A 25,507-nucleotide genomic window follows, 5' to 3' on the forward strand; every position below is an offset into this window, starting at 1 on the left:
GACTAGTCTGTAATAAAATATACACAGAAAACACAGAAAACACAGAAAACACAGAAAACACAGAAAACACAGAAAACACAGAAAACACAGAAAACACAGAAAACACAGAAAACACAGAAAACACAGAAAACACAGAAAACACAGAAAACACAGAAAACACAGAAAACACAGAAAACACAGAAAACACAGAATACACAGAAAACACAGAATACACAGAATACACAGAATACACAGAATACACAGAATACACAGAATACACAGAATACACAGATCCAGGTTACGACAGATCCAATGTGATCCTTCTTCCTGTAATTATACAGGTAAATATGGATTTCCTTTCTGAGGGAGCAGTGGAAGATGTGTCTACTCACTTTGGCTGCTTGTTGAAAAGAGGGAGCACACTTTCCTGACAAACAGGAACACACTAAGGGGCATAACAATATGCAGATAAAGCAGGGGGCGAGGACTAAAACATACTCAAATATGAGCTTTGGGAGGTTGCCAGGGCAACTGACTAGAAGCTGTGTAAAGGGTATTACTTGTAACAACTATGTTGCAATATACACAGCTCTGGCTTCTTCAGAGCTGGGAAAAAACATGTAACTTCCCTGGGGAGAGCTGACAGTGTGAGAGCAGAGACAAATATACAGAAAATATGCAATCCTGTTCCAGGACAATATTGGTAACAATACCTACCACATGGTGGCACTGTTGATTATATATCCAATGTATGTAGTCAGCTGGGCTCTAAATATGCAAAAATATTGTGTTTTAAAGCAAAGAATCACCTATGGGACTAAATATGTTTTCACTTGTTAGGAAAAAGAACAAAAGTCTATTATTTCTATTACTATTGGGAAAAAAGTACAAGGGTGTATGGCATCCTAGGAATACGACAACGTTTGCCAGAAAAATGTGTATTTGTTCTAAATCATTCAGATTTAAGGGTAAATACGTGGTTGGAATGTAAAAATTATGTATGTACAAATAATTCTTTAATACCCATACTAGGAAAAGAAAGAGTTTTACTTCCTATGACAGTGCAAGGAATACCCATTAGCAATACTCAATTATTATTTTCTAATCTCCAATGTCCTGATTTTTTTTTACACCATTCCATCAAGATTTGAACATGTAAATCTTATTGCTTGTTTACATTTGAATTCTAAATTAATTTGTTTATCACACCAGGCCAAGATTATTTATCACTCATGCTTTCATAATCACACTTCATTTTAGGTCGTATTGAGAATAATGAAATAGTGAAAGAATAATTTCCTATGTGTAAACTTTCCCAATGTTTTATTAAAATATATTATTGTATTAGAGGAAATCCAATAGGAATATATTTACATGAGATCCAGGTCAATATGTCACAAATTCTCTCGCGAGATCTAAATATACTTCTATTACAATTTAATATATCTAAAATAAATGAGTTTCCTTGGGAGAAATGGACTGAAGAAATTAAGAAAGAAGAAGGTTAACTTCCAGTTCTAGAAAAACAATTAAAAGAAGGAGAAATTGTTTCTCAAGAGGAACAGGGTAAATTAAAAAAGATTGAACATGAATGGTCAGTTATGACAGGTTCAGCTTGGTGGGCAAAGTTTAAAATAATCTGTTACAATGTGTCAGTATTGGGAATTTTTTTTAAATTTATTTATTTTTATTTAGCAAAAAAGTGTTTTATTGAAAAATAGAAGGATATCTATTCTAGAGAAAGATAGAGATTCTTGATAAATCGTCCAGCACAATATTCCTGCACTATATTCCAGCACTACAGATATTATTATATATTGTATATATTATTCTATTATATATAGACATTGATATAGGAAATAGTTACAGTGTGCTTAAAACCAGCTTTTTCAAATGTGATATTGATTCAGGGAACTTGTTGATTTCTTTTTATATGCCTCGTTAGCGCAGTGGGTAGCGCGTCAGTCTCATAATCTGAAGGTCGTGAGTTCGATCCTCACATGGGGCATTATTTTTTATTTATTTTTTTAATACAAATTAATTTCCTTTTTGTTCACATTTGCATTTATAGTAGTAAATATTTTGTATTTTGTATGAATATTTTTGTATGACTTTTATGTTACCATTGTTAATTATAATATCTGATTAGTGTCTTAAAAATATCTTAACACATTTATTATTCAATACATTTTAAGTTCATTCACATTAACCTTTTTCTATTTCATACCTTCACATTATTATTTTTTTTATTATGTAATACAAATGTATTTCTTTTTTGGTCACATTTGCATTTATGGTAGTAAATAGTTTGTATTTTGTATGAATATATCAATGTTATTCACATGAGAAACAGAATATTTATATTTCTTGTTCAGACTAGTCTGTAATAAAATATACACAGAAAACACAGAAAACACAGAAAACACAGAAAACACAGAAAACACAGAAAACACAGAAAACACAGAAAACACAGAAAACACAGAAAACACAGAAAACACAGAAAACACAGAAAACACAGAAAACACAGAAAACACAGAAAACACAGAAAACACAGAATACACAGATCCAATGTGATCCTTCTTCCTGTAATTATACAGGTAAATACGAATTTTAACCCAGGTGAGTGTTTGGACCTGCTAAGGTCCTGCCTTGTAAGTGGCAGCAGGCTTAAGGATTAAACGAAATTACCCTTTTACAAGAGATATATAGCTATTGCAGTGTGTATTTTTGTCACATTGGAAGTAGCTTTGGGCATTTTTCTTTTTTTTTGTATTTAAATATACACATTTTTAGGAAAAATAGGATCCTGTAATCTTGTCTGCACCCTGGTAAGCACGCTTTTGACGCTTTGGCCAAAGGGTTTAACTAAATAACCAAAAAAATATTATTATTGAAGTATTTAACTTTATACTTATTACCATATATGTTTTGTCAATTGGATGTAGCATTGGGCTCACCTATCTTTTGTCATGACGTCATGTGGAACCACATTACGAGACACCGCGTGACTTCATGACGTCACCGCGTCCCATTGTCATTTGCCGCCGTGCAGCCATTTTAGCTGGAGCTGCAGGGGAAAAGATGAATTTGCATGGGAGAAGACAGAGAAGGCCGCACCATGCTTTTGAATAAGATCCTGCAATCCTGTCTGCACCTGGGTAAAATACGTCAGATTGCTTGGTCTGTATGAAAACATATTTGGAATTGTTGTCTAATTTATTAATGATAAGTAACACCGGACTGAATATGTTTTTAAATAAAAACTTATGCTTTGTGGATAAAATGTAGCCACCCCAGATGGGACTTGAACCCACAATCCCTGGCTTAGGAGGCCAGTGCCTTATCCATTAGGCCACTGGGGCTGATGTCAAATGCATTATAACATTGTATCTTGCGGGTTTGTGGTAATTGTATCTGGGTAATTGAACAGAGAAAGATAGAAATTCTTAATAAATAGTCCAGCACTATATTCCTGCACTTTATTTCTACACTACAGACATGCTAGCACTATGCGTTGGTGGTATAGTGGTGAGCATAGCTGCCTTCCAAGCAGTTGACCGGGGGTTCGATTCCCGGCCAACGCAAGTTTTATTTAGCAAATAGTGTTTTATTGAAAAATAGAAGGATATCTATTCTGGACCCAGGCTCATATGTGGCATGTGAGTAAGTCCATGTAGCTTAACTCATCCCCTTTTACAGCACACAAAGTCCTTCTATTTTCTTCAACTTTATTGAGGGAGTTATAGCAGTTATAACAGGAGTATATAAGTTCTTGTATGTGGATTGTAATAGCAGATGTCCCTTGTGAGGAGAATTGCTTGATGAGAGAAAGGTGTCCTGCTATGTGGAAGTGCCTCTCTGAGGGGAAAGTAAAAAGGATTTCCTTTCTGAGGGAGCAGTGGAAGATGTGTCTACTCACTTTGGCTGCTTGTTGAAAAGAGGGAGCACACTTTCCTGACAAACAGGAACACACTAAGGGGCATAACAATATGCAGATAAAGCAGGGGGCGAGGACTAAAACATACTCAAATATGAGCTTTGGGAGGTTGCCAGGGCAACTGACTAGAAGCTGTGTAAAGGGTATTACTTGTAACAACTATGTTGCAATATACACAGCTCTGGCTTCTTCAGAGCTGGGAAAAAACATGTAACTTCCCTGGGGAGAGCTGACAGTGTGAGAGCAGAGACAAATATACAGAAAATATGCAATCCTGTTCCAGGACAATATTGGTAACAATACCTACCACATGGTGGCACTGTTGATTATATATCCAATGTATGTAGTCAGCTGGGCTCTAAATATGCAAAAATATTGTGTTTTAAAGCAAAGAATCACCTATGGGACTAAATATGTTTTCACTTGTTAGGAAAAAGAACAAAAGTCTATTATTTCTATTACTATTGGGAAAAAAGTACAAGGGTGTATGGCATCCTAGGAATACGACAACGTTTGCCAGAAAAATGTGTATTTGTTCTAAATCATTCAGATTTAAGGGTAAATACGTGGTTGGAATGTAAAAATTATGTATGTACAAATAATTCTTTAATACCCATACTAGGAAAAGAAAGAGGTTTACTTCCTATGACAGTGCAAGGAATACCCATTAGCAATACTCAATTATTATTTTCTAATCTCCAATGTCCTGATTTTTTTTTACACCATTCCATCAAGATTTGAACATGTAAATCTTATTGCTTGTTTACATTTGAATTCTAAATTAATTTGTTTATCACACCAGGCCAAGATTATTTATCACTCATGCTTTCATAATCACACTTCATTTTAGGTCGTATTGAGAATAATGAAATAGTGAAAGAATAATTTCCTATGTGTAAACTTTCCCAATGTTTTATTAAAATATATTATTGTATTAGAGGAAATCCAATAGGAATATATTTACATGAGATCCAGGTCAATATGTCACAAATTCTCTCGCGAGATCTAAATATACTTCTATTACAATTTAATATATCTAAAATAAATGAGTTTCCTTGGGAGAAATGGACTGAAGAAATTAAGAAAGAAGAAGGTTAACTTCCAGTTCTAGAAAAACAATTAAAAGAAGGAGAAATTGTTTCTCAAGAGGAACAGGGTAAATTAAAAAAGATTGAACATGAATGGTCAGTTATGACAGGTTCAGCTTGGTGGGCAAAGTTTAAAATAATCTGTTACAATGTGTCAGTATTGGGTATATTTTTTTTTATTTATTTATTTTTATTTAGCAAAAAAGTGTTTTATTGAAAAATAGAAGGATATCTATTCTAGAGAAAGATAGAGATTCTTGATAAATCGTCCAGCACAATATTCCTGCACTATATTCCAGCACTACAGATATTATTATATATTGTATATATTATTCTATTATATATAGACATTGATATAGGACATAGTTACAGTGTGCTTAAAACCAGCTTTTTCAAATGTGATATTGATTCAGGGAACTTGTTGATGTCTTTTTATATGCCTCGTTAGCGCAGTAGGTAGCGCGTCAGTCTCATAATCTGAAGGTCGTGAGTTCGATCCTCACATGGGGCATTATTTTTCATTTATTTTTTAATACAAATTAATTTCCTTTTTGTTCACATTTGCATTTATAGAAGTAAATATTTTGTATTTTGTATGAATATTTTTGTATGACTTTTATGTTACCATTGTTAATTATAATATCTGATTAGTGTCTTAAAAATATCTTAACACATTTATTATTCAATACATTTTAAGTTCATTCACATTAACCTTTTTCTATTTCATACCTTCACATTATTATTTTTTTTATTATGTAATACAAATGTATTTCTTTTTTGGTCACATTTGCATTTATGGTAGTAAATAGTTTGTATTTTGTATGAATATATCAATGTTATTCACATGAGAAACAGAATATTTATATTTCTTGTTCAGACTAGTCTGTAATAAAATATACACAGAAAACACAGAAAACACAGAAAACACAGAAAACACAGAAAACACAGAAAACACAGAAAACACAGAAAACACAGAAAACACAGAAAACACAGAAAACACAGAAAACACAGAAAACACAGAAAACACAGAATACACAGAATACACAGAATACACAGATCCAGGTTACGACAGATCCAATGTGATCCTTCTTCCTGTAATTATACAGGTAAATATGGATTTCCTTTCTGAGGGAGCAGTGGAAGATGTGTCTACTCACTTTGGCTGCTTGTTGAAAAGAGGGAGCACACTTTCCTGACAAACAGGAACACACTAAGGGGCATAACAATATGCAGATAAAGCAGGGGGCGAGGACTAAAACATACTCAAATATGAGCTTTGGGAGGTTGCCAGGGCAACTGACTAGAAGCTGTGTAAAGGGTATTACTTGTAACAACTATGTTGCAATATACACAGCTCTGGCTTCTTCAGAGCTGGGAAAAAACATGTAACTTCCCTGGGGAGAGCTGACAGTGTGAGAGCAGAGACAAATATACAGAAAAGATGCAATCCTGTTCCAGGACAATATTGGTAACAATAACTACCACATGGTGACACTGTTGATTATATATCCAATGTATGTAGTCAGCTGGGCTCTAAATATGCAAAAATATTGTGTTTTAAAGCAAAGAATCACCTATGGGACTAAATATGTTTTCACTTGTTAGGAAAAAGAACAAAAGTCTATTATTTCTATTACTATTGGGAAAAAAGTACAAGGGTGTATGGCATCCTAGGAATACGACAACGTTTGCCAGAAAAATGTGTATTTGTTCTAAATCATTCAGATTTAAGGGTAAATACGTGGTTGGAATGTAAAAATTATGTATGTACAAATAATTCTTTAATACCCATACTAGGAAAAGAAAGAGTTTTACTTCCTATGACAGTGCAAGGAATACCCATTAGCAATACTCAATTATTATTTTCTAATCTCCAATGTCCTGATTTTTTTTTACACCATTCCATCAAGATTTGAACATGTAAATCTTATTGCTTGTTTACATTTGAATTCTAAATTAATTTGTTTATCACACCAGGCCAAGATTATTTATCACTCATGCTTTCATAATCACACTTCATTTTAGGTCGTATTGAGAATAATGAAATAGTGAAAGAATAATTTCCTATGTGTAAACTTTCCCAATGTTTTATTAAAATATATTATTGTATTAGAGGAAATCCAATAGGAATATATTTACATGAGATCCAGGTCAATATGTCACAAATTCTCTCGCGAGATCTAAATATACTTCTATTACAATTTAATATATCTAAAATAAATGAGTTTCCTTGGGAGAAATGGACTGAAGAAATTAAGAAAGAAGAAGGTTAACTTCCAGTTCTAGAAAAACAATTAAAAGAAGGAGAAATTGTTTCTCAAGAGGAACAGGGTAAATTAAAAAAGATTGAACATGAATGGTCAGTTATGACAGGTTCAGCTTGGTGGGCAAAGTTTAAAATAATCTGTTACAATGTGTCAGTATTGGGTATTTTTTTTTTATTTATTTATTTTATTTAGCAAAAAAGTGTTTTATTGAAAAATAGAAGGATATCTATTCTAGAGAAAGATAGAGATTCTTGATAAATCGTCCAGCACAATATTCCTGCACTATATTCCAGCACTACAGATATTATTATATATTGTATATATTATTCTATTATATATAGACATTGATATAGGACATAGTTACAGTGTGCTTAAAACCAGCTTTTTCAAATGTGATATTGATTCAGGGAACTTGTTGATGTCTTTTTATATGCCTCGTTAGCGCAGTAGGTAGCGCGTCAGTCTCATAATCTGAAGGTCGTGAGTTCGATCCTCACATGGGGCATTATTTTTTATTTATTTTTTTAATACAAATTAATTTCCTTTTTGTTCACATTTGCATTTATAGTAGTAAATATTTTGTATTTTGTATGAATATTTTTGTATGACTTTTATGTTACCATTGTTAATTATAATATCTGATTAGTGTCTTAAAAATATCTTAACACATTTATTATTCAATACATTTTAAGTTCATTCACATTAACCTTTTTCTATTTCATACCTTCACATTATTATTTTTTTTATTATGTAATACAAATGTATGTATGTATGTATGTATGTATGTATGTATGTATGTATGTATGTATGTATGTATGTCTTTATTTGTATAGCGCCATAAAATGTACATAGCGCTTCACAGTAGTAATACATGTCATATAAATAACAAATATAAATAACAGATCATGGGAATAAGTGCTTCAGACATACTGTAAAAGTAACATTAAGGAAGGAGTCCCTGCTCCGAGGAGCTTACAATCTAATTGGTAGGTAGGGAGAACGTACAGAGACAGTAGGAGGGAATACTAGTAAGTGCGTCTGCAGGGGGCCAAGCTTTGTGTCATGTGTCCATGATTATCCAGTGCTACTCATATGCTTCTTTAAGCAGATGTGTCTTAAGGTGGGTCTTAAAGGTGGATAGCGAGGGGGCTAGTCGGGTATTGAGGGGAAGGGCATTCCAGAGGTGTGGGGCAGAAAGTGAGAAAGGTTTAAGGTGGGAGAGAGCTTTAGATACAAAGGGGGTAGTAAGAAGACTTCCTTGAGAAGAACGCAAGAGTCGTGATGGTGCATAGCGAGAAATTAGGGCTGAGATGTAATGAGGGGCAGAAGAATGTAAAGCTTTAAAAGTGAGCAGTAGAATTGAGTGTGAGATACGCGATTTAATCGGAAGCCAGGAGAGGGATTTCAGCAGGGGAGACGCTGAGACAGATTTAGGAAAGAGTAGAGTGATTCTGGCAGCAGTGTTTAGGATAGATTGTAGGGGAGACAGGTGAGAGGTAGGAAGGCCGGAAAGCAGGAGGTTGCAGTAATCGAGACGTGAGAGAATGAGGGCCTGAGTCAGAGTTTTGGCAGTTGAGTAACAGAGGAAAGGGGGTATCTTTGTGATATTGCGGAGGAAAAAGCGACAAGTTTTAGAAACATTTTGAATATGAGAGGAGAATGAGAGAGAGGAATCAAGTGTGACCCCTAGGCAGCGTGCTTTGGCTACTGGGTGAATGATCGTATTTCCAATAGCAATGTGGAAGGATGTAGTAGGGCCAGGTTTGGGAGGTAGTATAAGGAGCTCTGTTTTTGCCATGTTAAGTTTCAGTCGGCGGATGGCCATCCAGGATGATATTCCAGAGAGGCATTCAGAAACTTTGGTCTGTATAGCAGGTGTAAGGTCAGGGGTTGAAAGGTAAATTTGTGTGTCGTCAGCATAGAGGTGATATTTAAACCCAAAAGATGTGATTAGGTCACCTAGAGAGAGTGTGTAGAGAGAAAAGAGAAGGGGTCCCAGGACAGAGCCCTGGGGTACCCCCACAGAGAGATCAATAGAGGAGGAGGAGGTGTTAGCAAAAGAGACACTGAAGGTACGATGGGAGAGGTAAGAGGAGATCCAGGATAAAGCTTTGTTCCGAATACCAAGAGTATGGAGAATGTGAAGGAGAAGAGGGTGGTCCACGGTGTCGAATGCTGCAGAGAGGTCGAGTAATATGAGCAGAGTGTAATGACCTCTGTCTTTGGCAGCGTGGAGGTCGTCAGTTATTTTAGTGAGGGCTGTTTCAGTAGAGTGAGCAGTGCGGAAGCCAGATTGTAGAGGGTCTAGTACAGAATAGGTGTTGAGAAAGTGTAGCAATCGAGAGAATACAAGACGTTCAAGGAGTTTGGAGGCAAAAGGCAGGAGGGAGACAGGTCGATAGTTAGAAGGACAGGTAGGGTCAAGCTTGCTGTTTTTGAGTAATGGTATAACGGTTGCATGCTTGAAGGATGAAGGAAAGGTACCAGAGTAGAGGGAAGAGTTAAAGATCTGTGTGAGCATAGGGATTATAGAAGGAGCAAGAGGTTTTAGGAGATGGGAGGGAATGGGATCAAGAGGGCAAGTGGTAGAGGGAGAAGAGGAGATCAGCAGTGATACATCCTCCTCCGAGATAGCAGAAAAAGAGTCAAGAAAGACAGGAGGAGAGTTGGGAAGCATTGTGGGATGGGAGGAGGCAACAGATGGGATGTTCTGCCGTATGGACTCCACCTTTTTCTTAAAAAAGTCAGCAAAGTCCTGAGGTGAGATGGAGGAAGAAGAGGAGGCAGCTGAGGGTGGTCTGAGTAGAGAGTCAAAGACAGAAAAGAGACGGCGTGGGTTAGACTTGTGTGTGTTGATTAGTGATGAAAAGTAGGTTTGTTTAGCCTGAAAGAGGGCAGAGTTGAAACAGGATAGCATAAATTTGTAGTGAATGAAGTCTGCGAGCGTATGAGATTTCCTCCAGAGGCGTTTAGAGGAACGAGTGGAGGAACGCAGCATGCGTGTGTGGGAGTTTAGCCAGGGTCTGGGGTTAGAAGGGCGAGGACGGCAGAGAGAAAGTGGGGCATGAAGATCAAGAGAGGAAGATAAGGCAGAGTTGTAGTTCCTGACCAGGTTGTCAGGGTCTGAAGCAGAACTGAGAGAGGAGAGGGAGGAGCGTAAAGTGGAATCAAGAGCTGGTAGGTTAATAGAGCCCAGGTTTCTGCAAAAACGAGGGCGAGATGGAGATGGAGAGAAGCGAGAGAGAGAAAATGAGATGAGGTGATGGTCGGAGAGAGGAAAAGGGGAAATGGAGAAGTCGGAGAGAGAGAAGTTTTTAGTGAAAACCAGGTCTAAGTAGTGGCCATCCTTGTGGGTGCTGGCTGCAGTCCACTGTTAAAGGCCAAAAGAAGAGGTTAGAGAAAGAAAGCGGGAAGCCCAAGGGAGAGAGGGGTCATCAATGTGGCAGTTGAAGTCCCCAAGGAGAAGGACAGGGGAGTCTGAGGAGAGAAAGAAAGAGAGCCAGGATTCAAAGTGAGAGAGAAAGGCAGAAGGGGGATGAGTAGAGGAAGGTGGGCGATAGATGACTGCCACATGGACCGGGAGAGGAGAGAAGATCTGGACTGTGTGAGCCTCGAAGGAGGGAAAAGCAAGAGAGGGGGGAATAGAAACTGTTCTGTAACGGCAGAGAGAGGAGAGCAGGAGCCCCACGCCTCCACCCCTGCCACCAGGGCGTGGAGTGTGGGAGAAGGAAAGGCCACCATAGGAGAGGGCAGCTTCCAGAGCAGAGTCAGACTGAGTGAGCCAGGTCTCAGTTATAGCAAAGAGAAGCAGGGAGTGAGAGAGAAAGAAGTCATGCACAGAGAGGAACTTGTTAGAGAGGGAGCGAGCATTCCAAAGGGCACAGGAGAAAGGGAGAGAGGAGGGAGGGTGGCAGGGGATGGGTATGAGGTTAGAGGGGTTGACACCAGAAGGAGTAGAAGTTGCATGTGGAAGGCGAGGACGAGAGCAAGTAGAAATAAGGCAGGGACCAGGATTGGGAGAGATATCCCCAGAAGCAAGGAGGAGAAGCATGGACAGAAAGAGAATGTGAGAGGATGATTTGTAGGGGTGTGTTTTAGTGCAGGCGGCATAACTGTGTGGTGTCAGAGGACGCAGGTAAGAGAGGAGTTCATGTGAACTGAGAAGTGGTGAAGTAAGGAGAGATGGCGAAATATGAATAGAGTTAGAGACATGATGAGGCTGGTGGAAGGAAGTGCATAATTTGAGAATAAGTGAGGTTACAGTAAATATAAAAAGTAAAGGTGGCATCACAGCAATAGTAATGTGTTGAGATGTGCAGTGTGGGATGATAACCTCCTTTCCAGCGTAGTTCAACTGCAGGAATCAGAAGCAGTAGATTGTGTTCACTTTTTCCACTTCTTTTTTGAACTTCCTTTTTTCTATTTTGGTCACATTTGCATTTATGGTAGTAAATAGTTTGTATTTTGTATGAATATATCAATGTTATTCACATGAGAAACAGAATATTTATATTTCTTGTTCAGACTAGTCTGTAATAAAATAAACACAGAAAACACAGAAAACACAGAAAACACAGAAAACACAGAAAACACAGAAAACACAGAAAACACAGAAAACACAGAAAACACAGAAAACACAGAAAACACAGAAAACACAGAATATACAGAATACACAGATCCAGGTTACGACAGATCCAATGTGATCCTTCTTCCTGTAATTATACAGGTAAATACGAATTTTAACCCAGGTGAGTGTTTGGACCTGCTAAGGTCCTGCCTTGTAAGTGGCAGCAGGCTTAAGGATTAAACGAAATGACCCTTTTACAAGAGATATATAGCTATTGCAGTGTGTATTTTTGTCACATTGGAAGTAGCTTTGGGCATTTTTCTTTTTTTTTGTATTTAAATATACACATTTTTAGGAAAAATAGGATCCTGTAATCTTGTCTGCACCCTGGTAAGCAGGCTTTTGACGCTTTGGCCAAAGGGTTTAACTAAATAACCAAAAAAATATTATTATTGAAGTATTTAACTTTATACTTATTACCATATATGTTTTGTCAATTGGATGTAGCATTGGGCTCACCTATCTTTTGTCATGACGTCATGTGGAACCACATTACGAGACACCGCGTGACTTCATGACGTCACCGCGTCCCATTGTCATTTGCCGCCGTGCAACCATTTTAGCTGGAGCTGCAGGGGAAAAGATGAATTTGCATGGGAGAAGACAGAGAAGGCCGCACCATGCTTTTGAATAAGATCCTGCAATCCTGTCTGCACCTGGGTAAAATACGTCAGATTGCTTGGTCTGTATGAAAACATATTTGGAATTGTTGTCTAATTTATTAATGATAAGTAACACCGGACTGAATATGTTTTTAAATAAAAACTTATGCTTTGTGGATAAAATGTAGCCACCCCAGATGGGACTTGAACCCACAATCCCTGGCTTAGGAGGCCAGTGCCTTATCCATTAGGCCACTGGGGCTGATGTCAAATGCATTATAACATTGTATCTTGCGGGTTTGTGGTAATTGTATCTGGGTAATTGAACAGAGAAAGATAGAAATTCTTAATAAATAGTCCAGCACTATATTCCTGCACTTTATTTCTACACTACAGACATGCTAGCACTATGCGTTGGTGGTATAGTGGTGAGCATAGCTGCCTTCCAAGCAGTTGACCGGGGGTTCGATTCCCGGCCAACGCAAGTTTTATTTAGCAAATAGTGTTTTATTGAAAAATAGAAGGATATCTATTCTGGACCCAGGCTCATATGTGGCATGTGAGTAAGTCCATGTAGCTTAACTCATCCCCTTTTACAGCACACAAAGTCCTTCTATTTTCTTCAACTTTATTGAGGGAGTTATAGCAGTTATAACAGGAGTATATAAGTTCTTGTATGTGGATTGTAATAGCAGATGTCCCTTGTGAGGAGAATTGCTTGATGAGAGAAAGGTGTCCTGCTATGTGGAAGTGCCTCTCTGAGGGGAAAGTAAAAAGGATTTCCTTTCTGAGGGAGCAGTGGAAGATGTGTCTACTCACTTTGGCTGCTTGTTGAAAAGAGGGAGCACACTTTCCTGACAAACAGGAACACACTAAGGGGCATAACAATATGCAGATAAAGCAGGGGGCGAGGACTAAAACATACTCAAATATGAGCTTTGGGAGGTTGCCAGGGCAACTGACTAGAAGCTGTGTAAAGGGTATTACTTGTAACAACTATGTTGCAATATACACAGCTCTGGCTTCTTCAGAGCTGGGAAAAAACATGTAACTTCCCTGGGGAGAGCTGACAGTGTGAGAGCAGAGACAAATATACAGAAAATATGCAATCCTGTTCCAGGACAATATTGGTAACAATACCTACCACATGGTGGCACTGTTGATTATATATCCAATGTATGTAGTCAGCTGGGCTCTAAATATGCAAAAATATTGTGTTTTAAAGCAAAGAATCACCTATGGGACTAAATATGTTTTCACTTGTTAGGAAAAAGAACAAAAGTCTATTATTTCTATTACTATTGGGAAAAAAGTACAAGGGTGTATGGCATCCTAGGAATACGACAACGTTTGCCAGAAAAATGTGTATTTGTTCTAAATCATTCAGATTTAAGGGTAAATACGTGGTTGGAATGTAAAAATTATGTATGTACAAATAATTCTTTAATACCCATACTAGGAAAAGAAAGAGGTTTACTTCCTATGACAGTGCAAGGAATACCCATTAGCAATACTCAATTATTATTTTCTAATCTCCAATGTCCTGATTTTTTTTTACACCATTCCATCAAGATTTGAACATGTAAATCTTATTGCTTGTTTACATTTGAATTCTAAATTAATTTGTTTATCACACCAGGCCAAGATTATTTATCACTCATGCTTTCATAATCACACTTCATTTTAGGTCGTATTGAGAATAATGAAATAGTGAAAGAATAATTTCCTATGTGTAAACTTTCCCAATGTTTTATTAAAATATATTATTGTATTAGAGGAAATCCAATAGGAATATATTTACATGAGATCCAGGTCAATATGTCACAAATTCTCTCGCGAGATCTAAATATACTTCTATTACAATTTAATATATCTAAAATAAATGAGTTTCCTTGGGAGAAATGGACTGAAGAAATTAAGAAAGAAGAAGGTTAACTTCCAGTTCTAGAAAAACAATTAAAAGAAGGAGAAATTGTTTCTCAAGAGGAACAGGGTAAATTAAAAAAGATTGAACATGAATGGTCAGTTATGACAGGTTCAGCTTGGTGGGCAAAGTTTAAAATAATCTGTTACAATGTGTCAGTATTGGGTATTTTTTTATTTATTTATTTATTTTTATTTAGCAAAAAAGTGTTTTATTGAAAAATAGAAGGATATCTATTCTAGAGAAAGATAGAGATTCTTGATAAATCGTCCAGCACAATATTCCTGCACTATATTCCAGCACTACAGATATTATTATATATTGTATATATTATTCTATTATATATAGACATTGATATAGGACATAGTTACAGTGTGCTTAAAACCAGCTTTTTCAAATGTGATATTGATTCAGGGAACTTGTTGATGTCTTTTTATATGCCTCGTTAGCGCAGTAGGTAGCGCGTCAGTCTCATAATCTGAAGGTCGTGAGTTCGATCCTCACATGGGGCATTATTTTTCATTTATTTTTTTAATACAAATTAATTTCCTTTTTGTTCACATTTGCATTTATAGAAGTAAATATTTTGTATTTTGTATGAATATTTTTGTATGACTTTTATGTTACCATTGTTAATTATAATATCTGATTAGTGTCTTAAAAATATCTTAACACATTTATTATTCAATACATTTTAAGTTCATTCACATTAACCTTTTTCTATTTCATACCTTCACATTATTATTTTTTTTATTATGTAATACAAATGTATTTCTTTTTTGGTCACATTTGCATTTATGGTAGTAAATAGTTTGTATTTTGTATGAATATATCAATGTTATTCACATGAGAAACAGAATATTTATATTTCTTGTTCAGACTAGTCTGTAATAAAATATACACAGAAAACACAGAAAACACAGAAAACACAGAAAACACAGAAAACACAGAAAACACAGAAAACACAGAAAACACAGAAAACACAGAAAACACAGAAAACACAGAAAACACAGAAAACACAGAAAACACAGAAAACACAGAATACACAGAATACACAGAATACACAGAATACACAGAATACACAGATCCAGGTTACGACAGATCCAATGTGATCCTTCTTCCTGTAATTATACAGGTAAATATGGATTTCCTTTCTGAGGGAGCAGTGGAAGATGTGTCTACTCACTTTGGCTGCTTGTTGAAAAGAGGGAGCACACTTTCCTGACAAACAGGAACACACTAAGGGGCATAACAATATGCAGATAAAGCAGGGGGCGAGGACTAAAACATACTCAAATATGAGCTTTGGGAGGTTGCCAGGGCAACTGACTAGAAGCTGTGTAAAGGGTATTACTTGTAACAACTATGTTGCAATATACACAGCTCTGGCTTCTTCAGAGCTGGGAAAAAACATGTAACTTCCCTGGGGAGAGCTGACAGTGTGAGAGCAGAGACAAATATACAGAAAATATGCAATCCTGTTCCAGGACAATATTGGTAACAATACCTACCACATGGTGGCACTGTTGATTATATATCCAATGTATGTAGTCAGCTGGGCTCTAAATATGCAAAAATATTGTGTTTTAAAGCAAAGAATCACCTATGGGACTAAATATGTTTTCACTTGTTAGGAAAAAGAACAAAAGTCTATTATTTCTATTACTATTGGGAAAAAAGTACAAGGGTGTATGGCATCCTAGGAATACGACAACGTTTGCCAGAAAAATGTGTATTTGTTCTAAATCATTCAGATTTAAGGGTAAATACGTGGTTGGAATGTAAAAATTATGTATGTACAAATAATTCTTTAATACCCATACTAGGAAAAGAAAGAGTTTTACTTCCTATGACAGTGCAAGGAATACCCATTAGCAATACTCAATTATTATTTTCTAATCTCCAATGTCCTGATTTTTTTTTACACCATTCCATCAAGATTTGAACATGTAAATCTTATTGCTTGTTTACATTTGAATTCTAAATTAATTTGTTTATCACACCAGGCCAAGATTATTTATCACTCATGCTTTCATAATCACACTTCATTTGAGGTCGTATTGAGAATAATGAAATAGTGAAAGAATAATTTCCTATGTGTAAACTTTCCCAATGTTTTATTAAAATATATTATTGTATTAGAGGAAATCCAATAGGAATATATTTACATGAGATCCAGGTCAATATGTCACAAATTCTCTCGCGAGATCTAAATATACTTCTATTACAATTTAATATATCTAAAATAAATGAGTTTCCTTGGGAGAAATGGACTGAAGAAATTAAGAAAGAAGAAGGTTAACTTCCAGTTCTAGAAAAACAATTAAAAGAAGGAGAAATTGTTTCTCAAGAGGAACAGGGTAAATTAAAAAAGATTGAACATGAATGGTCAGTTATGACAGGTTCAGCTTGGTGGGCAAAGTTTAAAATAATCTGTTACAATTTGTCAGTATTGGGTATTTTTTTTTTTATTTATTTATTTTTATTTAGCAAAAAAGTGTTTTATTGAAAAATAGAAGGATATCTATTCTAGAGAAAGATAGAGATTCTTGATAAATCGTCCAGCACAATATTCCTGCACTATATTCCAGCACTACAGATATTATTATATATTGTATATATTATTCTATTATATATAGACATTGATATAGGACATAGTTACAGTGTGCTTAAAACCAGCTTTTTCAAATGTGATATTGATTCAGGGAACTTGTTGATGTCTTTTTATATGCCTCGTTAGCGCAGTAGGTAGCGCGTCAGTCTCATAATCTGAAGGTCGTGAGTTCGATCCTCACATGGGGCATTATTTTTCATTTATTTTTTTAATACAAATTAATTTCCTTTTTGTTCACATTTGCATTTATAGAAGTAAATATTTTGTATTTTGTATGAATATTTTTGTATGACTTTTATGTTACCATTGTTAATTATAATATCTGATTAGTGTCTTAAAAATATCTTAACACATTTATTATTCAATACATTTTAAGTTCATTCACATTAACCTTTTTCTATTTCATACCTTCACATTATTATTTTTTTTATTATGTAATACAAATGTATTTCTTTTTTGGTCACATTTGCATTTATGGTAGTAAATAGTTTGTATTTTGTATGAATATATCAATGTTATTCACATGAGAAACAGAATATTTATATTTCTTGTTCAGACTAGTCTGTAATAAAATATACACAGAAAACACAGAAAACACAGAAAACACAGAAAACACAGAAAACACAGAAAACACAGAAAACACAGAAAACACAGAAAACACAGAAAACACAGAAAACACAGAAAACACAGAAAACACAGAAAACACAGAAAACACAGAAAACACAGAAAACACAGAAAACACAGAAAACACAGAATACACAGAATACACAGAATACACAGAATACACAGAATACACAGAATACACAGATCCAGGTTACGACAGATCCAATGTGATCCTTCTTCCTGTAATTATACAGGTAAATATGGATTTCCTTTCTGAGGGAGCAGTGGAAGATGTGTCTACTCACTTTGGCTGCTTGTTGAAAAGAGGGAGCACACTTTCCTGACAAACAGGAACACACTAAGGGGCATAACAATATGCAGATAAAGCAGGGGGCGAGGACTAAAACATACTCAAATATGAGCTTTGGGAGGTTGCCAGGGCAACTGACTAGAAGCTGTGTAAAGGGTATTACTTGTAACAACTATGTTGCAATATACACAGCTCTGGCTTCTTCAGAGCTGGGAAAAAACATGTAACTTCCCTGGGGAGAGCTGACAGTGTGAGAGCAGAGACAAATATACAGAAAATATGCAATCCTGTTCCAGGACAATATTGGTAACAATACCTACCACATGGTGGCACTGTTGATTATATATCCAATGTATGTAGTCAGCTGGGCTCTAAATATGCAAAAATATTGTGTTTTAAAGCAAAGAATCACCTATGGGACTAAATATGTTTTCACTTGTTAGGAAATGCCTATATGCCTTTATATGCCTCGTTAGCGCAGTAGGTAGCGCGTCAGTCTCATAATCTGAAGGTCGTGAGTTCGATCCTCACATGGGGCATTATTTTTCATTTATTTTTTTAATACAAATTAATTTCCTTTTTGTTCACATTTGCATTTATAGAAGTAAATATTTTGTATTTTGTATGAATATTTTTGTATGACTTTTATGTTACCATTGTTAATTATAATATCTGATTAGTGTCTTAAAAATATCTTAACACATTTATTATTCAATACATTTTAAGTTCATTCACATTAACCTTTTTCTATTTCATACCTTCACATTATTATTTTTTTTATTATGTAATACAAATGTATTTCTTTTTTGGTCACATTTGCATTTATGGTAGTAAATAGTTTGTATTTTGTATGAATATATCAATGTTATTCACATGAGAAACAGAATATTTATATTTCTTGTTCAGACTAGTCTGTAATAAAATATACACAGAAAACACAGAAAACACAGAAAACACAGAAAACACAGAAAACACAGAAAACACAGAAAACACAGAAAACACAGAAAACACAGAAAACACAGAAAACACAGAAAACACAGAAAACACAGAAAACACAGAAAACACAGAAAACACAGAAAACACAGAATACACAGAATACACAGAATACACAGAATACACAGAATACACAGATCCAGGTTACGACAGATCCAATGTGATCCTTCTTCCTGTAATTATACAGGTAAATATGGATTTCCTTTCTGAGGGAGCAGTGGAAGATGTGTCTACTCACTTTGGCTGCTTGTTGAAAAGAGGGAGCACACTTTCCTGACAAACAGGAACACACTAAGGGGCATAACAATATGCAGATAAAGCAGGGGGCGAGGACTAAAACATACTCAAATATGAGCTTTGGGAGGTTGCCAGGGCAACTGACTAGAAGCTGTGTAAAGGGTATTACTTGTAACAACTATGTTGCAATATACACAGCTCTGGCTTCTTCAGAGCTGGGAAAAAACATGTAACTTCCCTGGGGAGAGCTGACAGTGTGAGAGCAGAGACAAATATACAGAAAATATGCAATCCTGTTCCAGGACAATATTGGTAACAATACCTACCACATGGTGGCACTGTTGATTATATATCCAATGTATGTAGTCAGCTGGGCTCTAAATATGCAAAAATATTGTGTTTTAAAGCAAAGAATCACCTATGGGACTAAATATGTTTTCACTTGTTAGGAAAAAGAACAAAAGTCTATTATTTCTATTACTATTGGGAAAAAAGTACAAGGGTGTATGGCATCCTAGGAATACGACAACGTTTGCCAGAAAAATGTGTATTTGTTCTAAATCATTCAGATTTAAGGGTAAATACGTGGTTGGAATGTAAAAATTATGTATGTACAAATAATTCTTTAATACCCATACTAGGAAAAGAAAGAGTTTTACTTCCTATGACAGTGCAAGGAATACCCATTAGCAATACTCAATTATTATTTTCTAATCTCCAATGTCCTGATTTTTTTTTACACCATTCCATCAAGATTTGAACATGTAAATCTTATTGCTTGTTTACATTTGAATTCTAAATTAATTTGTTTATCACACCAGGCCAAGATTATTTATCACTCATGCTTTCATAATCACACTTCATTTGAGGTCGTATTGAGAATAATGAAATAGTGAAAGAATAATTTCCTATGTGTAAACTTTCCCAATGTTTTATTAAAATATATTATTGTATTAGAGGAAATCCAATAGGAATATATTTACATGAGATCCAGGTAAATATGTCACAAATTCTCTCGCGAGATCTAAATATACTTCTATTACAATTTAATATATCTAAAATAAATGAGTTTCCTTGGGAGAAATGGACTGAAGAAATTAAGAAAGAAGAAGGTTAACTTCCAGTTCTAGAAAAACAATTAAAAGAAGGAGAAATTGTTTCTCAAGAGGAACAGGGTAAATTAAAAAAGATTGAACATGAATGGTCAGTTATGACAGGTTCAGCTTGGTGGGCAAAGTTTAAAATAATCTGTTACAATTTGTCAGTATTGGGTATTTTTTTTTTTATTTATTTATTTTTATTTAGCAAAAAAGTGTTTTATTGAAAAATAGAAGGATATCTATTCTAGAGAAAGATAGAGATTCTTGATAAATCGTCCAGCACAATATTCCTGCACTATATTCCAGCACTACAGATATTATTATATATTGTATATATTATTCTATTATATATAGACATTGATATAGGACATAGTTACAGTGTGCTTAAAACCAGCTTTTTCAAATGTGATATTGATTCAGGGAACTTGTTGATGTCTTTTTATATGCCTCGTTAGCGCAGTAGGTAGCGTGTCAGTCTCATAATCTGAAGGTCGTGAGTTCGATCCTCACATGGGGCATTATTTTTCATTTATTTTTTTAATACAAATTAATTTCCTTTTTGTTCACATTTGCATTTATAGAAGTAAATATTTTGTATTTTGTATGAATATTTTTGTATGACTTTTATGTTACCATTGTTAATTATAATATCTGATTAGTGTCTTAAAAATATCTTAACACATTTATTATTCAATACATTTTAAGTTCATTCACATTAACCTTTTTCTATTTCATACCTTCACATTATTATTTTTTTTATTATGTAATACAAATGTATTTCTTTTTTGGTCACATTTGCATTTATGGTAGTAAATAGTTTGTATTTTGTATGAATATATCAATGTTATTCACATGAGAAACAGAATATTTATATTTCTTGTTCAGACTAGTCTGTAATAAAATATACTCAGAAAACACAGAAAACACAGAAAACACAGAAAACACAGAAAACACAGAAAACACAGAAAACACAGAAAACACAGAAAACACAGAAAACACAGAAAACACAGAAAACACAGAAAACACAGAAAACACAGAAAACACAGAAAACACAGAAAACACAGAAAACACAGAAAACACAGAATACACAGAATACACAGAATACACAGAATACACAGAATACACAGATCCAGGTTACGACAGATCCAATGTGATCCTTCTTCCTGTAATTATACAGGTAAATATGGATTTCCTTTCTGAGGGAGCAGTGGAAGATGTGTCTACTCACTTTGGCTGCTTGTTGAAAAGAGGGAGCACACTTTCCTGACAAACAGGAACACACTAAGGGGCATAACAATATGCAGATAAAGCAGGGGGCGAGGACTAAAACATACTCAAATATGAGCTTTGGGAGGTTGCCAGGGCAACTGACTAGAAGCTGTGTAATGGGTATTACTTGTAACAACTATGTTGCAATATACACAGCTCTGGCTTCTTCAGAGCTGGGAAAAAACATGTAACTTCCCTGGGGAGAGCTGACAGTGTGAGAGCAGAGACAAATATACAGAAAATATGCAATCCTGTTCCAGGACAATATTGGTAACAATACCTACCACATGGTGGCACTGTTGATTATATATCCAATGTATGTAGTCAGCTGGGCTCTAAATATGCAAAAATATTGTGTTTTAAAGCAAAGAATCACCTATGGGACTAAATATGTTTTCACTTGTTAGGAAAAAGAACAAAAGTCTATTATTTCTATTACTATTGGGAAAAAAGTACAAGGGTGTATGGCATCCTAGGAATACGACAACGTTTGCCAGAAAAATGTGTATTTGTTCTAAATCATTCAGATTTAAGGGTAAATACGTGGTTGGAATGTAAAAATTATGTATGTACAAATAATTCTTTAATACCCATACTAGGAAAAGAAAGAGTTTTACTTCCTATGACAGTGCAAGGAATACCCATTAGCAATACTCAATTATTATTTTCTAATCTCCAATGTCCTGATTTTTTTTTACACCATTCCATCAAGATTTGAACATGTAAATCTTATTGCTTGTTTACATTTGAATTCTAAATTAATTTGTTTATCACACCAGGCCAAGATTATTTATCACTCATGCTTTCATAATCACACTTCATTTTAGGTCGTATTGAGAATAATGAAATAGTGAAAGAATAATTTCCTATGTGTAAACTTTCCCAATGTTTTATTAAAATATATTATTGTATTAGAGGAAATCCAATAGGAATATATTTACATGAGATCCAGGTCAATATGTCACAAATTCTCTCGCGAGATCTAAATATACTTCTATTAAAATTTAATATATCTAAAATAAATGAGTTTCCTTGGGAGAAATGGACTGAAGAAATTAAGAAAGAAGAAGGTTAACTTCCAGTTCTAGAAAAACAATTAAAAGAAGGAGAAATTGTTTCTCAAGAGGAACAGGGTAAATTAAAAAAGATTGAACATGAATGGTCAGTTATGACAGGTTCAGCTTGGTGGGCAAAGTTTAAAATAATCTGTTACAATTTGTCAGTATTGGGTATTTTTTTTTTTATTTATTTATTTTTATTTAGCAAAAAAGTGTTTTATTGAAAAATAGAAGGATATCTATTCTAGAGAAAGATAGAGATTCTTGATAAATCGTCCAGCACAATATTCCTGCACTATATTCCAGCACTACAGATATTATTATATATTGTATATATTATTCTATTATATATAGACATTGATATAGGACATAGTTACAGTGTGCTTAAAACCAGCTTTTTCAAATGTGATATTGATTCAGGGAACTTGTTGATGTCTTTTTATATGCCTCGTTAGCGCAGTAGGTAGCGCGTCAGTCTCATAATCTGAAGGTCGTGAGTTCGATCCTCACATGGGGCATTATTTTTCATTTATTTTTTTAATACAAATTAATTTCCTTTTTGTTCACATTTGCATTTATAGAAGTAAATATTTTGTATTTTGTATGAATATTTTTGTATGACTTTTATGTTACCATTGTTAATTATAATATCTGATTAGTGTCTTAAAAATATCTTAACACATTTATTATTCAATACATTTTAAGTTCATTCACATTAACCTTTTTCTATTTCATACCTTCACATTATTATTTTTTTTATTATGTAATACAAATGTATTTCTTTTTTGGTCACATTTGCATTTATGGTAGTAAATAGTTTGTATTTTGTATGAATATATCAATGTTATTCACATGAGAAACAGAATATTTATATTTCTTGTTCAGACTAGTCTGTAATAAAATATACACAGAAAACACAGAAAACACAGAAAACACAGAAAACACAGAAAACACAGAAAACACAGAAAACACAGAAAACACAGAAAACACAGAAAACACAGAAAACACAGAAAACACAGAAAACACAGAAAACACAGAAAACACAGAAAACACAGAATACACAGAATACACAGAATACACAGAATACACAGAATACACAGATCCAGGTTACGACAGATCCAATGTGATCCTTCTTCCTGTAATTATACAGGTAAATATGGATTTCCTTTCTGAGGGAGCAGTGGAAGATGTGTCTACTCACTTTGGCTGCTTGTTGAAAAGAGGGAGCACACTTTCCTGACAAACAGGAACACACTAAGGGGCATAACAATATGCAGATAAAGCAGGGGGCGAGGACTAAAACATACTCAAATATGAGCTTTGGGAGGTTGCCAGGGCAACTGACTAGAAGCTGTGTAATGGGTATTACTTGTAACAACTATGTTGCAATATACACAGCTCTGGCTTCTTCAGAGCTGGGAAAAAACATGTAACTTCCCTGGGGAGAGCTGACAGTGTGAGAGCAGAGACAAATATACAGAAAATATGCAATCCTGTTCCAGGACAATATTGGTAACAATACCTACCACATGGTGGCACTGTTGATTATATATCCAATGTATGTAGTCAGCTGGGCTCTAAATATGCAAAAATATTGTGTTTTAAAGCAAAGAATCACCTATGGGACTAAATATGTTTTCACTTGTTAGGAAAAAGAACAAAAGTCTATTATTTCTATTACTATTGGGAAAAAAGTACAAGGGTGTATGGCATCCTAGGAATACGACAACGTTTGCCAGAAAAATGTGTATTTGTTCTAAATCATTCAGATTTAAGGGTAAATACGTGGTTGGAATGTAAAAATTATGTATGTACAAATAATTCTTTAATACCCATACTAGGAAAAGAAAGAGTTTTACTTCCTATGACAGTGCAAGGAATACCCATTAGCAATACTCAATTATTATTTTCTAATCTCCAATGTCCTGATTTTTTTTTACACCATTCCATCAAGATTTGAACATGTAAATCTTATTGCTTGTTTACATTTGAATTCTAAATTAATTTGTTTATCACACCAGGCCAAGATTATTTATCACTCATGCTTTCATAATCACACTTCATTTTAGGTCGTATTGAGAATAATGAAATAGTGAAAGAATAATTTCCTATGTGTAAACTTTCCCAATGTTTTATTAAAATATATTATTGTATTAGAGGAAATCCAATAGGAATATATTTACATGAGATCCAGGTCAATATGTCACAAATTCTCTCGCGAGATCTAAATATACTTCTATTAAAATTTAATATATCTAAAATAAATGAGTTTCCTTGGGAGAAATGGACTGAAGAAATTAAGAAAGAAGAAGGTTAACTTCCAGTTCTAGAAAAACAATTAAAAGAAGGAGAAATTGTTTCTCAAGAGGAACAGGGTAAATTAAAAAAGATTGAACATGAATGGTCAGTTATGACAGGTTCAGCTTGGTGGGCAAAGTTTAAAATAATCTGTTACAATTTGTCAGTATTGGGTATTTTTTTTTTTATTTATTTATTTTTATTTAGCAAAAAAGTGTTTTATTGAAAAATAGAAGGATATCTATTCTAGAGAAAGATAGAGATTCTTGATAAATCGTCCAGCACAATATTCCTGCACTATATTCCAGCACTACAGATATTATTATATATTGTATATATTATTCTATTATATATAGACATTGATATAGGACATAGTTACAGTGTGCTTAAAACCAGCTTTTTCAAATGTGATATTGATTCAGGGAACTTGTTGATGTCTTTTTATATGCCTCGTTAGCGCAGTAGGTAGCGCGTCAGTCTCATAATCTGAAGGTCGTGAGTTCGATCCTCACATGGGGCATTATTTTTCATTTATTTTTTTAATACAAATTAATTTCCTTTTTGTTCACATTTGCATTTATAGAAGTAAATATTTTGTATT

General features: G+C 34.6%; 11 non-coding genes across 11 annotated transcripts; 9 read left to right on the plus strand and 2 right to left on the minus strand.

The window, feature by feature from the left end:
* The first annotated feature begins 1,914 nt into the window (after positions 1–1,914).
* Positions 1,915–1,987, plus strand: TRNAM-CAU (transfer RNA methionine (anticodon CAU)). The gene has a single exon. It is a non-coding gene; the product is annotated as a tRNA-Met (tRNA).
* A 1,281-nt stretch (positions 1,988–3,268) lies between these two features.
* On the minus strand, positions 3,269–3,341 carry TRNAR-CCU (transfer RNA arginine (anticodon CCU)). Its single transcript has one exon. It is a non-coding gene; the product is annotated as a tRNA-Arg (tRNA).
* Positions 3,342–5,442: 2,101 nt separating this feature from the next.
* On the plus strand, positions 5,443–5,515 carry TRNAM-CAU (transfer RNA methionine (anticodon CAU)). The gene has a single exon. It is a non-coding gene; the product is annotated as a tRNA-Met (tRNA).
* A 2,188-nt stretch (positions 5,516–7,703) lies between these two features.
* Positions 7,704–7,776, plus strand: TRNAM-CAU (transfer RNA methionine (anticodon CAU)). The gene has a single exon. It is a non-coding gene; the product is annotated as a tRNA-Met (tRNA).
* A 4,913-nt stretch (positions 7,777–12,689) lies between these two features.
* Positions 12,690–12,762, minus strand: TRNAR-CCU (transfer RNA arginine (anticodon CCU)). Its single transcript has one exon. It is a non-coding gene; the product is annotated as a tRNA-Arg (tRNA).
* A 2,101-nt stretch (positions 12,763–14,863) lies between these two features.
* On the plus strand, positions 14,864–14,936 carry TRNAM-CAU (transfer RNA methionine (anticodon CAU)). The gene has a single exon. It is a non-coding gene; the product is annotated as a tRNA-Met (tRNA).
* Positions 14,937–17,154: 2,218 nt separating this feature from the next.
* Positions 17,155–17,227, plus strand: TRNAM-CAU (transfer RNA methionine (anticodon CAU)). Its single transcript has one exon. It is a non-coding gene; the product is annotated as a tRNA-Met (tRNA).
* Positions 17,228–18,417: 1,190 nt separating this feature from the next.
* TRNAM-CAU (transfer RNA methionine (anticodon CAU)) lies at positions 18,418–18,490 on the plus strand. The gene has a single exon. It is a non-coding gene; the product is annotated as a tRNA-Met (tRNA).
* A 2,236-nt stretch (positions 18,491–20,726) lies between these two features.
* On the plus strand, positions 20,727–20,799 carry TRNAM-CAU (transfer RNA methionine (anticodon CAU)). The gene has a single exon. It is a non-coding gene; the product is annotated as a tRNA-Met (tRNA).
* A 2,254-nt stretch (positions 20,800–23,053) lies between these two features.
* Positions 23,054–23,126, plus strand: TRNAM-CAU (transfer RNA methionine (anticodon CAU)). Its single transcript has one exon. It is a non-coding gene; the product is annotated as a tRNA-Met (tRNA).
* A 2,227-nt stretch (positions 23,127–25,353) lies between these two features.
* On the plus strand, positions 25,354–25,426 carry TRNAM-CAU (transfer RNA methionine (anticodon CAU)). The gene has a single exon. It is a non-coding gene; the product is annotated as a tRNA-Met (tRNA).
* Positions 25,427–25,507: the final 81 nt, after the last annotated feature.

Source organism: Ascaphus truei, unplaced genomic scaffold, assembly GCF_040206685.1.
Source record: "Ascaphus truei isolate aAscTru1 unplaced genomic scaffold, aAscTru1.hap1 HAP1_SCAFFOLD_325, whole genome shotgun sequence".
NCBI lineage: Eukaryota > Metazoa > Chordata > Amphibia > Anura > Ascaphidae > Ascaphus > Ascaphus truei.